The sequence below is a fragment of the Tamandua tetradactyla genome, unplaced genomic scaffold (genome assembly GCF_023851605.1).
Source record: "Tamandua tetradactyla isolate mTamTet1 unplaced genomic scaffold, mTamTet1.pri scaffold_65a, whole genome shotgun sequence".
NCBI lineage: Eukaryota > Metazoa > Chordata > Mammalia > Pilosa > Myrmecophagidae > Tamandua > Tamandua tetradactyla.
Window position 1 is genome coordinate 425,021 of NW_027518402.1, and position 16,771 is coordinate 441,791.

General features: G+C 37.7%; 1 non-coding gene across 1 annotated transcript; it reads right to left on the minus strand.

Annotated features, from left to right (window-relative positions):
* Positions 1-3,286: 3,286 nt before the first annotated feature.
* LOC143673264 (U6 spliceosomal RNA) lies at positions 3,287-3,393 on the minus strand. The gene has a single exon (XR_013170278.1). It is a non-coding gene; the product is annotated as a U6 spliceosomal RNA (small nuclear RNA).
* Positions 3,394-16,771: the final 13,378 nt, after the last annotated feature.

Sequence of the window (16,771 nt, forward strand, 5' to 3'; positions counted from 1 at the left end):
AAAAACAAGTCTTATATCTATGACAGAATTGAAGTCACAGGGAAAACCACTGCCCTGTGACAGAATAGAGGAAGCTAATGTGAATGACAGCGACCAGGAGAAGGATGGAAACAGAAGACCTCTGCTGGGGCCGGTACAAGTGGGAATGCTTGAAACTCATTAACAAATCTGTGGATGCACAGTCTGGACAGTCTTGAGAGTCATAGACTCCAGGAGACCAGACAAACTGGAGAGGGCACAGGTTTTACTGAGATTTATTTACAAATAGCCATACTATTTTCCTACTGTGAACTCAGGAAAATTACCCCTTTCCAGTAGAAAGAGGGAAAAATAAGCATGTTGAAATATGCATACACTGATATGTTATCTTAAAAAGGAATGCTTAACTATTTTATAAAGCATAACAAACTTTGGTTTTCTCAGCATGTAAATAATATAGGAGAAAAGAAATACTGAATGGCAACCACTTTTACACTTCCATGTTGTGGAAGGAAAATACAGAAATCAGACCCCATCTAGCTTTAGAGGTATGGGAAGGAAAATATACCAAAGCAGCCTGTTTCACATTTCTTTTCTCATATGGATCAGGGAAACTTTACAATGCTGAGAAACATCGAAGCTCACAGTCCAGGGACATGCTAACTAAAATGTAGGGAGCCAATCATAAGAAAATAGAAAGCTTTCCCTTCTCCCATACCTCAAAGGACATTGATAAAGCTCCTATGTAATAAAAGTGGATTACAACAGAAATAATTTTAAGCCTTGGGCCTTATTTAAGAAGTCTTTAGGAAAACCTAAGAATATAGGGAAGAAAAAACAAGGAAATTAGTGGAAATACTAGCCCCTAATAACTTACAGCTTCAGCAAACTGGAAACATAACCTAATTCCTAGCTATGCACACAAAACCTCACACATGTGGTGGGTTTAATTTTTTATCTTCCAGGGTGGTGGTTGTTAATTTTATTCCATTACTGTGTATGTGACCTATGATAAATACATTCTTTTGAAGATGTAATTTTTTTATTAAAGAGGGACCCAACTTAATGAGGTTGGACATTAATCTTATTTCCAGACACTTTATGAAGAAAAAGATATGTAGCAGAGCCAGAAACAGGAAGATAACAGAACCCAGAAGAGAAAAGATAGTACATCACAATATGGAAAGAAAGCTAAGTAGCCCATCGATTTCCAGACAAACAGAACACTGCTGACCTATTAGGAAGTTAACATTCTAGAGTTCATGATGCAATAAATTCCTGTTGTTAAGAAAACCCATAGCATATCTGTGTTGTACATAGAAGCTGGGACTCTAAGACTGCTTTTGGTATTGGGCAGTTGGATGAAGCTGATAGAAAATCATGGAAGTGTGGAAGTTGCCTTGGAGTTGGGGAATGGGTAAAAACTGGAAGAATATGAGGCACTTGAAAGCAAAAGTCTACACTGAATTGCAGCGACCTTTCATCAAATTATGGGCATAAAATTTACCTTTGATGAGACTGAAGAGGGAAGTGATGAATGTGTTATTGTAAACTGAGGGGGGAGATTATCCTTGTTATAAGGTAGCTGGCAACTTGGTGAAATTGTGTCTGAATGTTGGATTGAACCTGGAACTTGTAAGCAATGAACTTGGATATTTAGCTGAAGAAATTTCCAACTTAAATGTGGAAGGTGTGACCTAGTTACTCATTGCAGCATATACATATATAACTATATATATGATTGTACATGACTACAGGAAATTATAAAGCTAAAAATTAAACTATTAAGCACTAATAAAGCAAAACAATTTTTTAAAAAATACTCAGCCTATGCAGATAAGCACTCTGAGAGTAAGGACAGAAAGATCTCTGTCAAGGACATCACTGAGCTTTCAGGAAGCAGCTTCCCAGAGAATTGTGTTACATGTCAAGGTTTAAGTTAAAACCTCTTTGTTAAAGGAGGCAAGACTGAATATGGATCTAGAAATGCATTTCAGTTCAAAACAGGTTTCAAAATGAAGTTATGCAGGAAGGAGTTGTGGAAAGTCTTTTCATCTGACCTTTTGACAACCTTGAACTGCACAAAAGTCAACAAGGCTTTTGCAAGATTTTTATGAACAGAAGTAATACCTACCTGGATTGAAAGGGACAGAGAAGGACAACTTGAAGGCAAATGGACATCAAGCACAGAAATATTGATACAGAGGTCTGAACCCAAATTAGTCTCTGCTGCCAAGAGGCTCACTCATGTGTGTGAAAGTAGCTTGTCCATTCTTATTCTTGATGGGACACCCAACCTACCCCAACACTAAGATGTCAGGTGTTTTGAATCCCAATTTTTAGGGAGAATGTCATCACCCCAGTTCTCTGACTATTCCATTGCATGCAGGCAGAGTATGGGTCCCATTGTAATGATCAGAAAGTTTGCAGCCTGTGCTCTTGTGTTCTGGGCTTTATGGACACTGCACAAGCATTTTCAATCATGAATTTTCTGTCCCATGAGATGCAGAGGAGAAAGCATTTCTGCAGACAACTCTCAGACCTTGAAATCTAATAGATCCTGCTATATTTCAGACTTGTTTAGGAAAGGTTGTTTTCTTCCCAATTCCTCCTCTTCTAAAATGGGGATGTTTATCTTATGTCTGCCTCCCAATTGTATTTTTGAAGTAAATAACTTGTTTTCTAGGTTCTAGAGGTCCATCAGATGAAGAAGAATTTTTTCCATTACAATGCATGCCCCTAACTGATTTTCATTAGACTTTGGATTGAAAGCATTTTGTATGTGGGAAAAATATGTGCTTCTGGAGTCCAAAATATGGACCATGATACTACTAATTGGGTACCCCAGAGGGACCAAAAAAAAGTAAACTAAAGTAAAATATTAAATTGAGTGCATACAAAGAACCATTTTGAGATATTATTTTTAGCTATGTTGTGGTCTACTGGAATGAGACTTCATACAGAGAAAACCATTTAGAGGAGTGATTCTGGCACAATGAGAAGCAGAAACAGAATCAACATGAGAGATATTTTAACACTGTTGGATCAGGAATTTAAATACCTAAGATTAGTGTGCTAAGAGTTCTGATGAAAATTGGACACTATAAAGGAACTGATGAGTATTGTAAAAAGAGTGCCAAATACTCTAAACATATATCTCATTACTTTATGGAAACTGTTTTCTAATTTATTTTGTGTATTACTTAAACCAGGTTTATAAATTTGAGTATTGTATTATTTTCCACGTTGTCTTCATTTTCATTCAGTAAAAATTTTGGATAACTCATTGTGTATTAGTTTTTTTTTTTCAAATATGGAACGCTTTACGAATTTGCGTGTCATCCTTGCGCAGGGGCCATGCTAATCTTCCCTGTATCGTTCCAATTTTAGTATATGTGCTGCGGAAGCGAGCACTCATTGTGTACTAGATTTAATAAAGGGTTTTTGTTTAAGCATTTTAGATATTTCGTTATTTACTATTAAGTAAAAATTTCTATTCATGTAATATTCTAAGTGGATAAAAGTAGAATACCCAATATCCATCAATCCACATAAAAATGATATGCTTTTTAACAAGTCTCAAATTTTTCATCATTCTTTCTTGATCAAAATCCTCCTCTTCCCCATAGATGTGATGTCATCTGAATTTTTGTCATTTTAATTTTATTTCTTTTCTCAACCATGCTATTTTCTTTTACTTTTATTAATTATATTTATTTACACTCATATACAAAAAATGAATATACTATCTTCCCCTCAGCCCGTAAACCATGGCAACCTCTAAACTACTTCCTGTATATGTGAATTTGTTATTTCTGGGTTTTTCATATATTGATATCATACAAATTTTGTCCTTATTTATCTCATTCATTTATCTGACCATAACATTTTTCAAATTTCTCTCAAGACGGATCATGGCTCAGTCCTTCATTCTTAATGCTGAATAATATTACATTTTGTATATGTATTACAATTTGTTTTAGATTCATTTAATGGTGAACGTGGGTCTTTTTGCATTTTTTTCTCACTGTGCTTACTCATTGTTTTTGTCCATTTTGCACTTGCATTGTTTTTCTTTCTTTTATCACATTGTAATCATTTTTGTGTATTTTGGATTTTGAGCCTTTCTGTTATAAAATGTGCAACTGCTTTCTACCATTCTACAGTTCCTTTACTTTCTTGATAATGACTTTGATGTACAAAAATGTTTAAATTTGATGAAGGTGAATTATTCTGTTGTTTCTTTTGTTGATTGTGTTTTTGGTGTCATATGTAACAATCCATTTACCTAATTTCTGTTCAAGAATATTTTGCCCTTTGTTATTTTCTATATATTTAGCTCTTACTTGGATTATGGGCTATTTTGTTTCAATTTTTATATGAGATGTGAGGTAAGGATTTCACTTAATTCATTTTCAGGTGAATGTCCAGTTGTCTAACACCATTTCTTGAGGAGAGTATTCTATTTCTATTGAATGTACAATGCTCTGTAGTCAAAATCAACTGGGTCTATTTATGGATTTTTAATTTTATTATATTGGTCTATGTGGATCTTTGTGCCAGTACCATAGTATATTTATTTTAGATATGCAGTGCAGGCATAATTGGGAAATGTGAATCCTCTATTTTTTAAAAATTGTTTTTAACTTTTCTGTGCCCTTATGCATTTCTATACTATCCTGGGGATGTGTAGTTTCTTTATTGCACAATAAGTTCCTGTAATTCCTTAGGGTTTGTTTAGGATTTTAGACCACATTGATAATACTGACATCTTAATATCATTAGGTTTTCCAACCCATGATATGATAGGTCATGATGCTTATTTGGGTCTTTAATTACTTATGAAAGTATTTTGCAGTTTCCAGTGCACATTTTTTTCATACTCAGTTAAAATGTTGTGGTAAAGACTGATTTCTTAATATGCCTGTGATAAGTTTGCCCATTGTTAGTATTTAGAATTGCAGTTGGCCTTTGAGTGCTAATCTTGTACCCAGCCACTTTGCTAATATCCGTATAAGCTCTAGTGGTTTTCTTGTTCATCTTTGGATTTTCTATATATAGCATCAAGTCATCTATGAATACAGATAGCTTAAATTTCCTTTCTGATTTTTACATATTTTCCTTAAATATTCTTCCTAATTTATTTTTCTAGAACTTCTAGGACATTATTGAATAGCAGTACTGACAGTGGATAAAATTCACTTGTTTGTGATGAAAGGGAAAGACTTTTAGCTTTTTACCATAGAGCATGATGTTATCTGACTGTGTTTCCTAAAAGTTTTATATCATGTTGGATAATTTCCCTCATACTCCTAATGTACATGGATTATTCTTTAGGAGAGAGCCTTTGTTAGGACACAAAAGAAGTCTTGATTAATTAAAGAATATTAAAATTATTTAAAATAACCCTTTCAACCACAATGGAAGAAAGATATAAATAACAGAAAGAAAGAAAGATATAAATAACAGAAAGAAAGAAAGATATAAATAACAGAAAGTAATATGGAAAATTATGAATATTTGGAAATTAAGTGACACATTGTGAAATATCAATTTTTTAACAAAGAAATCACAAGAGAAATTAGAAAGTCCATAGGCAGGGACTAATGAAATAAAAGAAACAGAAGTACCAAATTTAAGAAATGTAGCAAAGGCAGTGTCAAAGGGAAATTCATAGCTATGAATGCCTATACTAAAAAGGAGAAATGTCTCCAATTAATTTCCTAAATCATATATTGGTAAACAGAGAAAACAACAACAGAGTAAACTCAAAGATAGCAGAAGGAAGGAAATATGATTAGAGTGGAGATAAATGAAATAGAGAAGGGAAAACAATTCAGGGAATTGATGAAATAAGAACACGCTTCCTTGAAAAATGTCAATAAAATTGACAAATCCTTAGGTAGACTGATAAAGAAAATAAGAATAAATATAAAAATAAAAACATTAAAAATGTGTATGGTGATATTACTACCACCTTAGATGAATAAAAAGGTATACAATAGAATATTAAGAACAAGTGTATCCAGCAAATTAAAATAACTAGATAAAATTGAAAACCTATAAAACAAATAAACCACTTAATTGACTCAAGTAGAAATAGAAAACCTCAAAAACCCTTTAACAAGTACAAAGATAGAAACTGTGTAAAAAAGAACTTGCACAAGCAAAAGTCCATGGCAAGATTATTTCACTGGTGAATTAACACCAACCAGTTTTAAGCAGGCTTGTTCACAATTTCCAAAAGGTAGAAGTAACCCACATGTCAAAAACAGTTTGATTGGGTAGGCCACGGTGGCTCAGTGGCAAGAACGCTTGCCTGCCTTACCAGAGGACCCAGGTTCGATTCCTGGTGCCTGCCCATGTAAAAGAAAAAAAAAGGCGTTTAATGAACAGATAAATAAAATGTGGTATGCATGCATAATGGACTATCATTAATCCATAAAAGGGAATTGAGCCCTGATACATGTAACACATGGATGAACCTTGAAGACAACATGTTGAGTGAAATAAATCAAACACAAAAGAAATATTGTATGATCCCACTGATTTGAAATAACTACAAAAAGCAAACTCATAGATAGGTTCTTGTATTCTCATTTTACCTTTTCCAGCACAGAACAAACAACCTAGAAGCAATCATATTTTAAAAAGATCCGGAATCGTGATCTCCTCTGCCTTGGATAGATCATTTACCTTATTGTATAAGAATGTACACCTTGGTTTCTTTATTAGAGATGTTGTGGGTTCACAGAACAAGCATGCAATACAAGATTCCTATATACCAAGTGTTATTAAACCCTGTTTTAGCTAGTGACAGATAGGGCACATTTGTTACAATAGATGATAGCATGTTTTTTATAAATTGTACTCTTAACTATGGTGCATGGTTTAACTTAGAAAAGTAAAGTCCAACTGTGTATTAAATTAGTTGTATTAAATATCTTGTAAATGAGTTGTGGCTTTTTCTTGTTTATCCTGGGTTAATAATGAGGTTTTGTCAATATTCAAGCTTTAACTATTTGTATATGATTTCAGTATTCTCATTAAATTATTTCATTTGTACTTTTTATTTTGAATGAATTCAGTGTTTACTCATTGATTTTTAGAAGTTCTTTATGGAGTCTGTATACCCATCCTATTATAGTTGCAAATGTGACAAAATATTTCTCCCTCTCTGGGCTGGATTGTCATCCTCTTAAATTTGATATTTATGAAGATTTATCATTAGCAACAATGTGGTCATAGATGCAGAATCTCAATTCCAGGGCAGGACCAACAAGAATCCAACTGAAAATCAATGACTTTACTTGGATTCACAAGAGAATTTTGGCTTTGGGGCAAAGTGCCACCCCAATTTAAAGAGGAACATAAAAATAAAGAGGATCATACCTAATATTTGTTATCTAGAACAGGAGCTAAGAAGCCAAAAGCTTCTTGGAATACTTACATGGTAATTTTATAAAACTGCTGAAGCTGAATGTGGGATAGCTAGTTACAGATAGGGGATGACATCTTTAGGGTTTTCATCACTACTCTGGGTATTAGATCCAAGAACCTGAACATGATACCACAGTGAATATTTGAGAACCATTGTGAAATATACCCATCTCTTTTACCATAATGAAGTTCTATTCTTGAGAAAAACAAAATAAAGCAAAACAAATTATTAACTTCACTAGAAAATATTCCACATAGTGAAGTAGGCTTTGTTCAATTCCAATAACCTTCTTGTCTTACTTAAGTCATGATAAACTCTAAACACCAGTGAAAATTGAGATTTAAAGATGAAATTGTGGGATGCTTCCCTCCCTTTTCTATTCCTAAAAACTAATCAGCAGCACTTCAGTACAGTATGGTAGATTATTATGGTAATATCTGCAAGAAACAGATTCTTTCTCACATGTTCTTAGGAACCCCAACAGCAACCTGGAGATGATAACAAGAGAATTATAGTAATTTGCATCCTGTTGAATAAATGCAGCCAATTTCCTAAGGAGATCACCATAAAATTTCACAGTAGAGGTCTACTATAGTAGTTATTACCCAGTACATCATGATTAGATCTTTTTTTTAAACTTTCCAGAGCTGCTGTGACAATACTACAAAATGAGTTGGTTTGAAAACAAGAATTTATTGGCTCACAATTTTAGGTGCCAGAAGTATAAAACCAAGGGGTTCATCATGGCTATGCTTCCTCTCAGAGACCACAGTATTCTGGTGCTAGTTCACTGCAATTCCTGTTATTTTTGGCTTACCTCTCCCCATCCTGACCCATGGCTCTCTATCATTATATCTTTGTGTCTGTTCTTCTGTTTTCTGCTGAATACCACATTTTTTAAAGGAATCTAGTAGTACGGATAAAGACCCACACTCATTCATTCAGGCATAACCAAACAGGAGGATGGAAGATATTATTCAAAAAGACTCCAGACCATTCCTCAATTTAACCTATTAAAATTACTATTTACAAATGGATTTATAAGGACAGAAACAGAGATTAAGATACCTATTTTGTTGGCATGTATGACTCAATCTACCACAGTTTGACCCCTGGATTCCCTCCAAAATGCTTTTTTTTCCAACATACAAAATACTTTCACCACCTCTGCAATAGCAAATTCTTAAAGCACTTGAGTAACAACTCTGAGTCAAAGACTTAACAAAATCAAATATGGGTGTGATGTGTCCTGGGGCAAAATATCTCTCCATGTGTGAATCTCTGAAACCATAAAACTTAGTAAAAAAATTACCTTTGCTCAGAAATGTAATAGTGGGGCAGGCATAGAATTGGTTTTTTCTTCACAGATAGATGATAGTGGAAGGAAATTAGGGGTCATTGGTCCCACACAACTCTGAAATCCAGAAGCAAAATTCTGTAATATTCTAACGTCTGAAAGTTATCTGTAAATTAGTGGGTTTGTCCCCTTGGCCTGGAAGGCTCAGCATTACCAAGAATGGCATATGGACAAGCTCTTCCTGAAACTCAGAGCACAGGCTATGCTTTCTCTCAGAACCAGGTTGGCAGTGAAGGCCTCTTAAAAACTGGGATCATGAGCCCCACTGTTTCTGGTTCCCAAACAAATTGAAATTTTTTTTTCAATTTTATAGAGATATATTCACAAACCACAAAAACAATAAAAAATATAAAATCAGTGGCTCATAGTATTATCACATACATCCCCATGATGGATTTTCAAATATTTTTATTACTTTAGAATCAAAATAAGAATAAAAAAATAAAATCCAAATCCTCCCATAGCCCTTTTCCCTCCATTGTTGACACAGAGTATTGGTGTAATAAATTTGTTACTGTTGATTAAAAATACTAAACTATTACTGTTAACTACAGACCAGTTTGCAATAGCTATGCTTTACCCATATACCTCTACATTTTATTTTTCATTCATAATGGTTCATGCAGAAGCTTATTTAGATACTTTAAGCAACCACGTTCAATCAAATTCACCTACTGTACATTACTATTATTTATAATCATAATAATGAGCTACCATCACTCTACCCATTCCAAAACGTTTATGATCAACCTCATTAACAATTTTTTAAATCTACTCATCCATTAATGGGCACTTGGATTGTTTCCATCTTTTAGCAATTGTGAGTAAAACTGCTATGAACATCAATTTGCAAACATCTGCTCATATCCTTGCTTTCAAATTATACTGAGTAGTGGAATTGCCAGTTCATAGTAAAGGCCCTCATTTTGCACAAAGGAATCCCCTCCTGATCTGACCTCTGCTTCCTTTGTTCTGCACTGGCAGTCATTTTTCCTTCACTTGTCCCATTCAGTTCAGGTTGGCAATACTTAATCTCATTAAAATTCTCAAAATCCTCATGGTTTGGGGGCAATATAAATGAGCCTAAGTCATCACACAAAAGTATCTTCCACAGATCCTGGATAAATGTATTTCCAAACCTTCCTTCCTCTGAATAGGCTGTCAGGATGCATGAGTCAAACACATAATATTCCTAGAAAATGGCTATGATTAAACCTCACTTTATGTCCCATTCTTTGTTAGCTCTCTTGCACAGGAGCTCAAGGAAAGCACGAGTCATTTCTGGCCCTTATCTCACAGCATGATACGTGGATAAGGTGAAAATTTTCAAGGTCATCGGTTGCTAGTTCATTTTGCCTTATTATCTCAGTTCTATTTATCCCTTTCATCTCTCATTTTGCTACAAGCAGAAAGAAATAACCAGGCCATGTCTTCCACTTATAATTTAGAATTCTCCTCTGCTAAATATCTAAGAACATTGCTTGCATATTTTGCTCTCTAGCTGACATCATAAAATTCTGCCAAGTTTCCTACAATTTTATAACTAGGATCACCTTTCACCTATTTTTTTTTTCATGGGCAGGCACCGGGAATCGAACCCAGGTCTCTAGCATGGCAGGTGAGAATTCTAAAACTGAGCCACTGTCTCACCACCCCATCTAGTTTTGAAATAGTACATTCATCATTTCCTTTTATTACCTTCACCAGAAGAACCTAGATGTCTATATTTCTACAAAATTTCTCACCATAAATATGTATTCCCTAAGACGACAAAGTTTTCTGTACATCTCAAAATTATTTCTCTGCCATCACAGGAAATGACCTTAAGATCCATATCTCCGTGGATATCTGCTTCACTGAAGTCTAGGCTTTTCTTATAGAGGACCTCAAAATTCATCCAGCTTCTACCCATTACCAATTCTATAGCTACTTTCAGGTATTAGGTCTTTAATAGCAGCACTCCACTTCTGGTACCAAAATCTGTCTTGGATTTCCAAAGATTCCATGGAAAACAGTGCACAATTGGTTAATATCATCAAGTTTTTATTCACACATGGATTGAAAGGCCAGAAATTCTTAACCAAGATTTGGCAAATTTACAATTTCTTTTGCTGTCTAAAATTCTGATGCTGGCCTGCCACCATCCTTGGGAGTCCTTAGTTTGCCTCTGTGCATCTGGTTGCATGGTGACCATTCTAATTGTGTCTGCTTTTTTTGTTTCTACTGCATTCTCCTTCTAGGTCTCCAGAAGTATTAATTAAGACCCTCCCTTATTTATTTGGCCACACCTGAATAAGATCTTCAAAGATCCTATTCACAAATGAATCCAAATCATACATGTTTTAACATAATAAGAGAATGATTTTTTACAAATAGGTTATAGAAGGAAACAGCACTAACATGAAATATTATTTTAGAACCATGAAATTGTCAATATTAACAAGATTTACTACAATATATGAATGAGAGGGAAGAGGTATGTTCCAAATTGGGAATGTAATAAGCCCTGTCAAATTAGTAATGTATGTAACTGAAGTTTAAGGCCCCATACTATACAGTTTGATGAAACATAAACTCTGAAAAGTCACCAGGAAGGAGGTGGAACAAAGGGGTTTAAGCAAAGGCTTTATTTCAGGGGAAAACAGAGCCACCCAGACAGCATTTCAAGAGAAAGAGAAAGATAGTTGCACCACGATAGTGGATAGGGATAGGTTTTTAAGGTTTAAGGTTTAAAAGTTGGGGACAATGGTTAGGCAAGTCCCTTTCAGCTAGTTTTCAGACATAGGGGGCTAAGTTTGGAGGTGGGAGCTTTCCATTGGTAAAGTTTAAAATTCCAACGCTGCATTAAGCATGCAGGGTTATAAATGCTGGAAGACAAATAATAAATGAGGGGAGTTCACACAAGAATTCATTTTCTGGAGAGTGGAGGCTGAATAATGAGAAATAACTGAAAGAAAGCAGATGATTGAGGTTGAAGGAGATGCTGGGCTGAGGCCATTTTGGGTAAGAGAGGCTTTCTAAAATATTTACCAGGGGTAGCTCACATCCTGGTGGAAGGGATCCTATCTTCCAGGCCTTACATTTGATGCTTGGCAAATAATATATTGCAGAGACTTAACAAATCAATTTTAATTGGGTGGGATAAACAAATACTAGTATCCAGATCCAGTAGGGGGTTGTTACAGTCAAGCCTCTCATTGCCCATCCTGGAATGATGTATGATGGATGTATTAGTTAGGGTTCTCTAGAGAAACAGAATCAACAGGGAACACTTGCAAATATAAAATTTATGAAAGTGTCTCACGTGACCACAGGACCGCAGAGTCCAAAATCCACAGGGCAGGCTGTGAAGCCGACGACTCCGATGGATGGTCTGGATGAACTCCACAGGAGAGGCTCACCAGAAGAAGAAGGAATGGGACCTGTCTCCTCTGAGTCCTCCTTAAAAGGCATCCCGTGATGAGATTTAGCATCACTCATTGTAGAAGACACTCCCCTTTGGCTCATTACAAATGGAATCAGCTGTGGATGCAGCTGACGTGATCATGACCTAATCCTAAGAAATGTCCTCATTGCAACAGACAGGCCAGCACTTGCCCAATGAGATAAACAGGTACCACAACTTGGCCAAGTTGACACATGTTCCTAACCATGACAGTCTACCCCTTGCCAACTTGTCACCTATATATATATCAACTTAAACCATACTTAATTTCCAAATGAAAACAAATAAGCACACATTTTTTTTCTTTTACCTGACAATACTCAACTGTCCTGCATATAACTGGAAACATATTAAATCTCTCCAGAATAGGGTGCAAATGCTTGGGCAACATTCATTCTTAAACTTGACATTTTACAACTTAAATAGTATAACATGAACAAAGCAGCATTACAGTCCTCATTTCTGTAATTGATCACGTGGTCGAAGTTCATATTTATCACTTCCTTCTTCCACTACCCATTCCATGTTGCCTTTACCCTCAGCAAGCACTTCAGCTGGTTGTGGTTCTTTGCCTGATGGGGTGACCCAAACCTTCATTCCTGAAGTTTCAGAGCCATTAGTAGTCCTGCCTGGATTGAGTTGTTGCAGTTTTCCATTGATTTTAATCACAGGGCATGGTAGTACTAATAGACGCCCTAGGGGATCTCCTATATTCCAAGAAAACTCTTCTTTACCTCCATTATGCAGTTGCAGTCCTACTTCCTACTGATAGCCAGGGTCAATTACCCCAGAAAATAATGTAAACCCCTGCTTGGCTTGTTGATCCAGAGGCATAAGTAGCCCAAAGTGACCAGGTGGCAATCTTAACTTTCAGTTCAGTGGTATCATTGTTGTTTCTCCTGGAGGAAGCACACCCCGTTTTGGAACTAAAACCCATAGACCAGAAGAATTCAGGGTAGAAGAGACAGGAAGCAAAAATTTTCCTAGTGGATCACTAGGGGTAATAGTGAGTGGTACCACACCCATTTCCACTCCTTTGTTCCTGGTCCCATGGATCCTGCCTATGGGAGAAACAGCACCATACAGTGGACGCTGATTCAGAGCATACACAGCTTCCTGGAGAACATTACCCCAGCCTTTCAAGTTTTTGCCACCTACTTGGCACCGTAATTGAGTTTTCAAAAGGCCATTCCACCGTTCTATCAATCCAGCTGCTTCTGGATGATGGGGAACATGGCAAGACCAGAGAATTCCATGAGCATGTGCCCATTCCCGCACTTCATTTGCTGTGAAGTGTGTTCCTTGATCCAAAGCAATGCTATGTGGAATGCCATGATGATGGATAAGATATTCTGTAAGCCCACGGATGGTAGTTTTGGCAGAAGCATTGCATGCAGGGAAAGCAAACCCATATCCAGAGTATGTGTCTATTCCAGTTAGAACAAATCGCTGCCCCTTCCATGAAGGGAGGGGCCCAATGTAATCAACCTGCTACCATGTAGCTGGCTCGTCACGTCAGGGAATGGTGCCATATCGGGGGCTGAGTGTGGGTCTCTGCTGCTGGAAAATTGGGCACTCAGCAGTGGCTGTAGCCACGCAAGCCTTGGTGAGTGGAAGTCCATGTTGCTGAGGCCGTGGGTAACCTCCATCCCTACCACCATGACCACTTTGTTCACGAGCCCATTGGGCAATGACAGGAGCTGCTGGGGAAGGAGGCTGGCTGGTATCCACAGAAGGGGTCATCTTATCCACTTGATTATTAAAATCTTCCTCTACTGAAGTCACCCTCTGGCGTGCATTCACATGGGACACAAATATCTTCATGTTTTTAGCCCATGCAAAAAGGTCTATCCACATACTTCTTCCCCAGACCTCTTTGTCACCAATTTTCCAATTATGGTCTTTCCAAGTCCCTGACCATCCAGCCAAACCATTAGCAACAGCCCATGAGCCAGTATACAAATGCACCTCTGGCCAGTTTTTCTTCCAAGGAAAATGAACAAACAGGTGCACTGCTCGAAGTTCTGCCCACTGGGAGGATTTCCCCACACCACTGTCATTCAAGGACAGCCCAGAAAGGGGTTGTAATGCTGCAGCTGTCCACTTTTGGGTTGTACCTGCATATCGTGCTGAACCATCTGTAAATCAGGGCCGAGTTTTCTCTTCCTCAGTCAATTCACTGTAAGGAACTCCTCAAGAGGCCATAGCTCTGGTCTGGGAAAGAGAAGGTAATGTAGCAGGAGTGGAAACCATGAGCATTTGTTCCACTTCTTCATGTAACCTACTTGTGCCTTCAGGACCTCCTCTGGCTCTATCTCATATATATCATTTCCATTTTACAATAGAGTGCTGTTGTGCATGCCCAGCTTTATGGCTTGGTGGATCATACAGCACCCAACTCATGATAGGCAACTCAGGTCTCATGGTAACTTGGTGGCACATGGTTAAGCGTTCAGTCTCTACTAAGGCCCAGTAGCAGGCCAAAAGCTGTTTCTCAAATGGAGAGTAGTTATCTGCAACAGATGGTAAGGCTTTGCTCAAAAATCCTAAGGGTCTGCATTGTGATTCTCCTATAGAGGCCTGCCAAAGGCTCCAGACAGCAACTCTATTTGTCACTGACACTTCCAGCACCATTGGATCTGCTGGATCATATCGTCCAAGTGGCAGAGCAGCATGTACAGCAGCCTAGACCTGTTGCAGAGCCTCCTCTTGCTCAGGTCCCCACTCAAAATTAGCAGCTTTTCTGGTCACTTGATAAATGGTCCGGAGTAGCACACCCAAATGAGGAATATGTTGTTGCCCAAATCCAAAAAGACCAACCAGGCATTGTGCCTCTTTTTTTGGTTGTGGGAGGGGCCAGATGCAGCAACTTATCCTTCACCTTAGAAGGGATATCTCGACATGTCCCACACCACTGGACACCTAGAAATTTTACAGAGGTGGAAGTCCCCTGTATTTTTGTTGGATTTATCTCCCATCCTCTGACATGCAAATGCCTTACCCATAAATATAGAGTAGTTGCTACTTCTTGCTCACTAGGTCCAATCAATATAATGGACCAGTGTGATGTCTTGTGGGAGGCAGAAATGATCAAGTTCTCTGCAAACAAGATTATGACCTAGGACTGAAGAGTTGATATACCCCAGAGGTAAGACAGTGAAAGTATATTGCTGACCTTGCCAGCTGAAAGCAAATTGTTTCTGGTGGTCCTTAGTAATAGCTATTGAGAAAAAAGCATTTGCCAGATCAATAGCTGCATACCAGGTACCAGGGGATGTATTGATTTGCTCAAGCAATGATACTATATCTGGAAGGGCAGCTGTAATTGGAGTTATGACCTGGTTGAGTTTACAATAATCCACTGTTATTGTCCAAGACTCATCTGTTTTCTGCACAGGCCAAATAGGAGAGTTGAATGGGCATGTGGCGGGAATCACCACCATTGCATCCTTCAAGTCCTTAAGAGTGGCAGTAATCTCTGCAATCCCTCCAGGAATATGGTATTGCTTTTGATTTACTATTTTGCTTGGTAGGGGCAGTTCTAGTGGCTTCGACTTGGCATTTCCCACCATAATAGTCCTCACTGCATGAGTTAGAGAGCCAGCGTGGGGATTCTGCCAGTTGCTCAGTATGTCTATGCAAACTATACGTTGGAGAAATAACTACAGGATGGGTCCAGGGTCCCACTGGACCCGCTGTGAGAAGGACCTGAGCTAAAACTCCATTGAACACCTGGGCTCCATAAGCCCCCATTCTGACTGGTGGTCCAGAGTGACATGTTGGGTCCCCTGGAATTAATGTCACTTCTGAAGCAGTGTCTAATAATCCCCAAAATATCTGATCATTTCCTTTTCCCCAATGCACAGTTACCCTGGTAAAAGGCCATCGGTCTCCTTGGGGAAGACTTGGAGGAAGATTAACAGTATAAATTTGTGGCAGTGTAACAGGTTTCTCCCCCAAAGTGGCCTGGCCTCCCCTTCATTCAAGGGGTTCTGGGTCTGTAAACTGTTTCAAGTATGGAAATTGATTAAGGGACCGTGACTCTGTGTTTTTGTAATTCAGGCTAGACTTCTGATCACTTGACCTGGAACTCTTTTGTTTATACATCTTGAACAAGAATTTAGTAGACTGCTCTTCTATTGTATCTCTTGGTACCCCATGATTTACTAGCCAATGCCACAAATCTCTACATGTCATATAATTTTGATGCCTCCTTTGAGTTTGCTGTCTATTATAATAGCCACGTCTACCCTGTCTTTGTTGATTAAGTGCTGCCACCTGGCTTCTGCCAACTTGGAATCTTGTCATCCCCATTGTGTTTAAGGATTCCAGCTCAGTGACAGCAGTTCCTACAGTAATATCTGACCTACAGAGAAGTGCAACCACAGAGCCCTTTAGGGATGATGGTGCTAATCTCACAAATTTATTTCTCACTGTTCTGGTAAAAGGTGCATCCTCTGGACATTCCTGGGGTGTAACAGCAGGCTTTGCATGATAAATACACTCTAACATTCCAATCTCCCTAAGCTTCTGGATTCCCTCATCTACA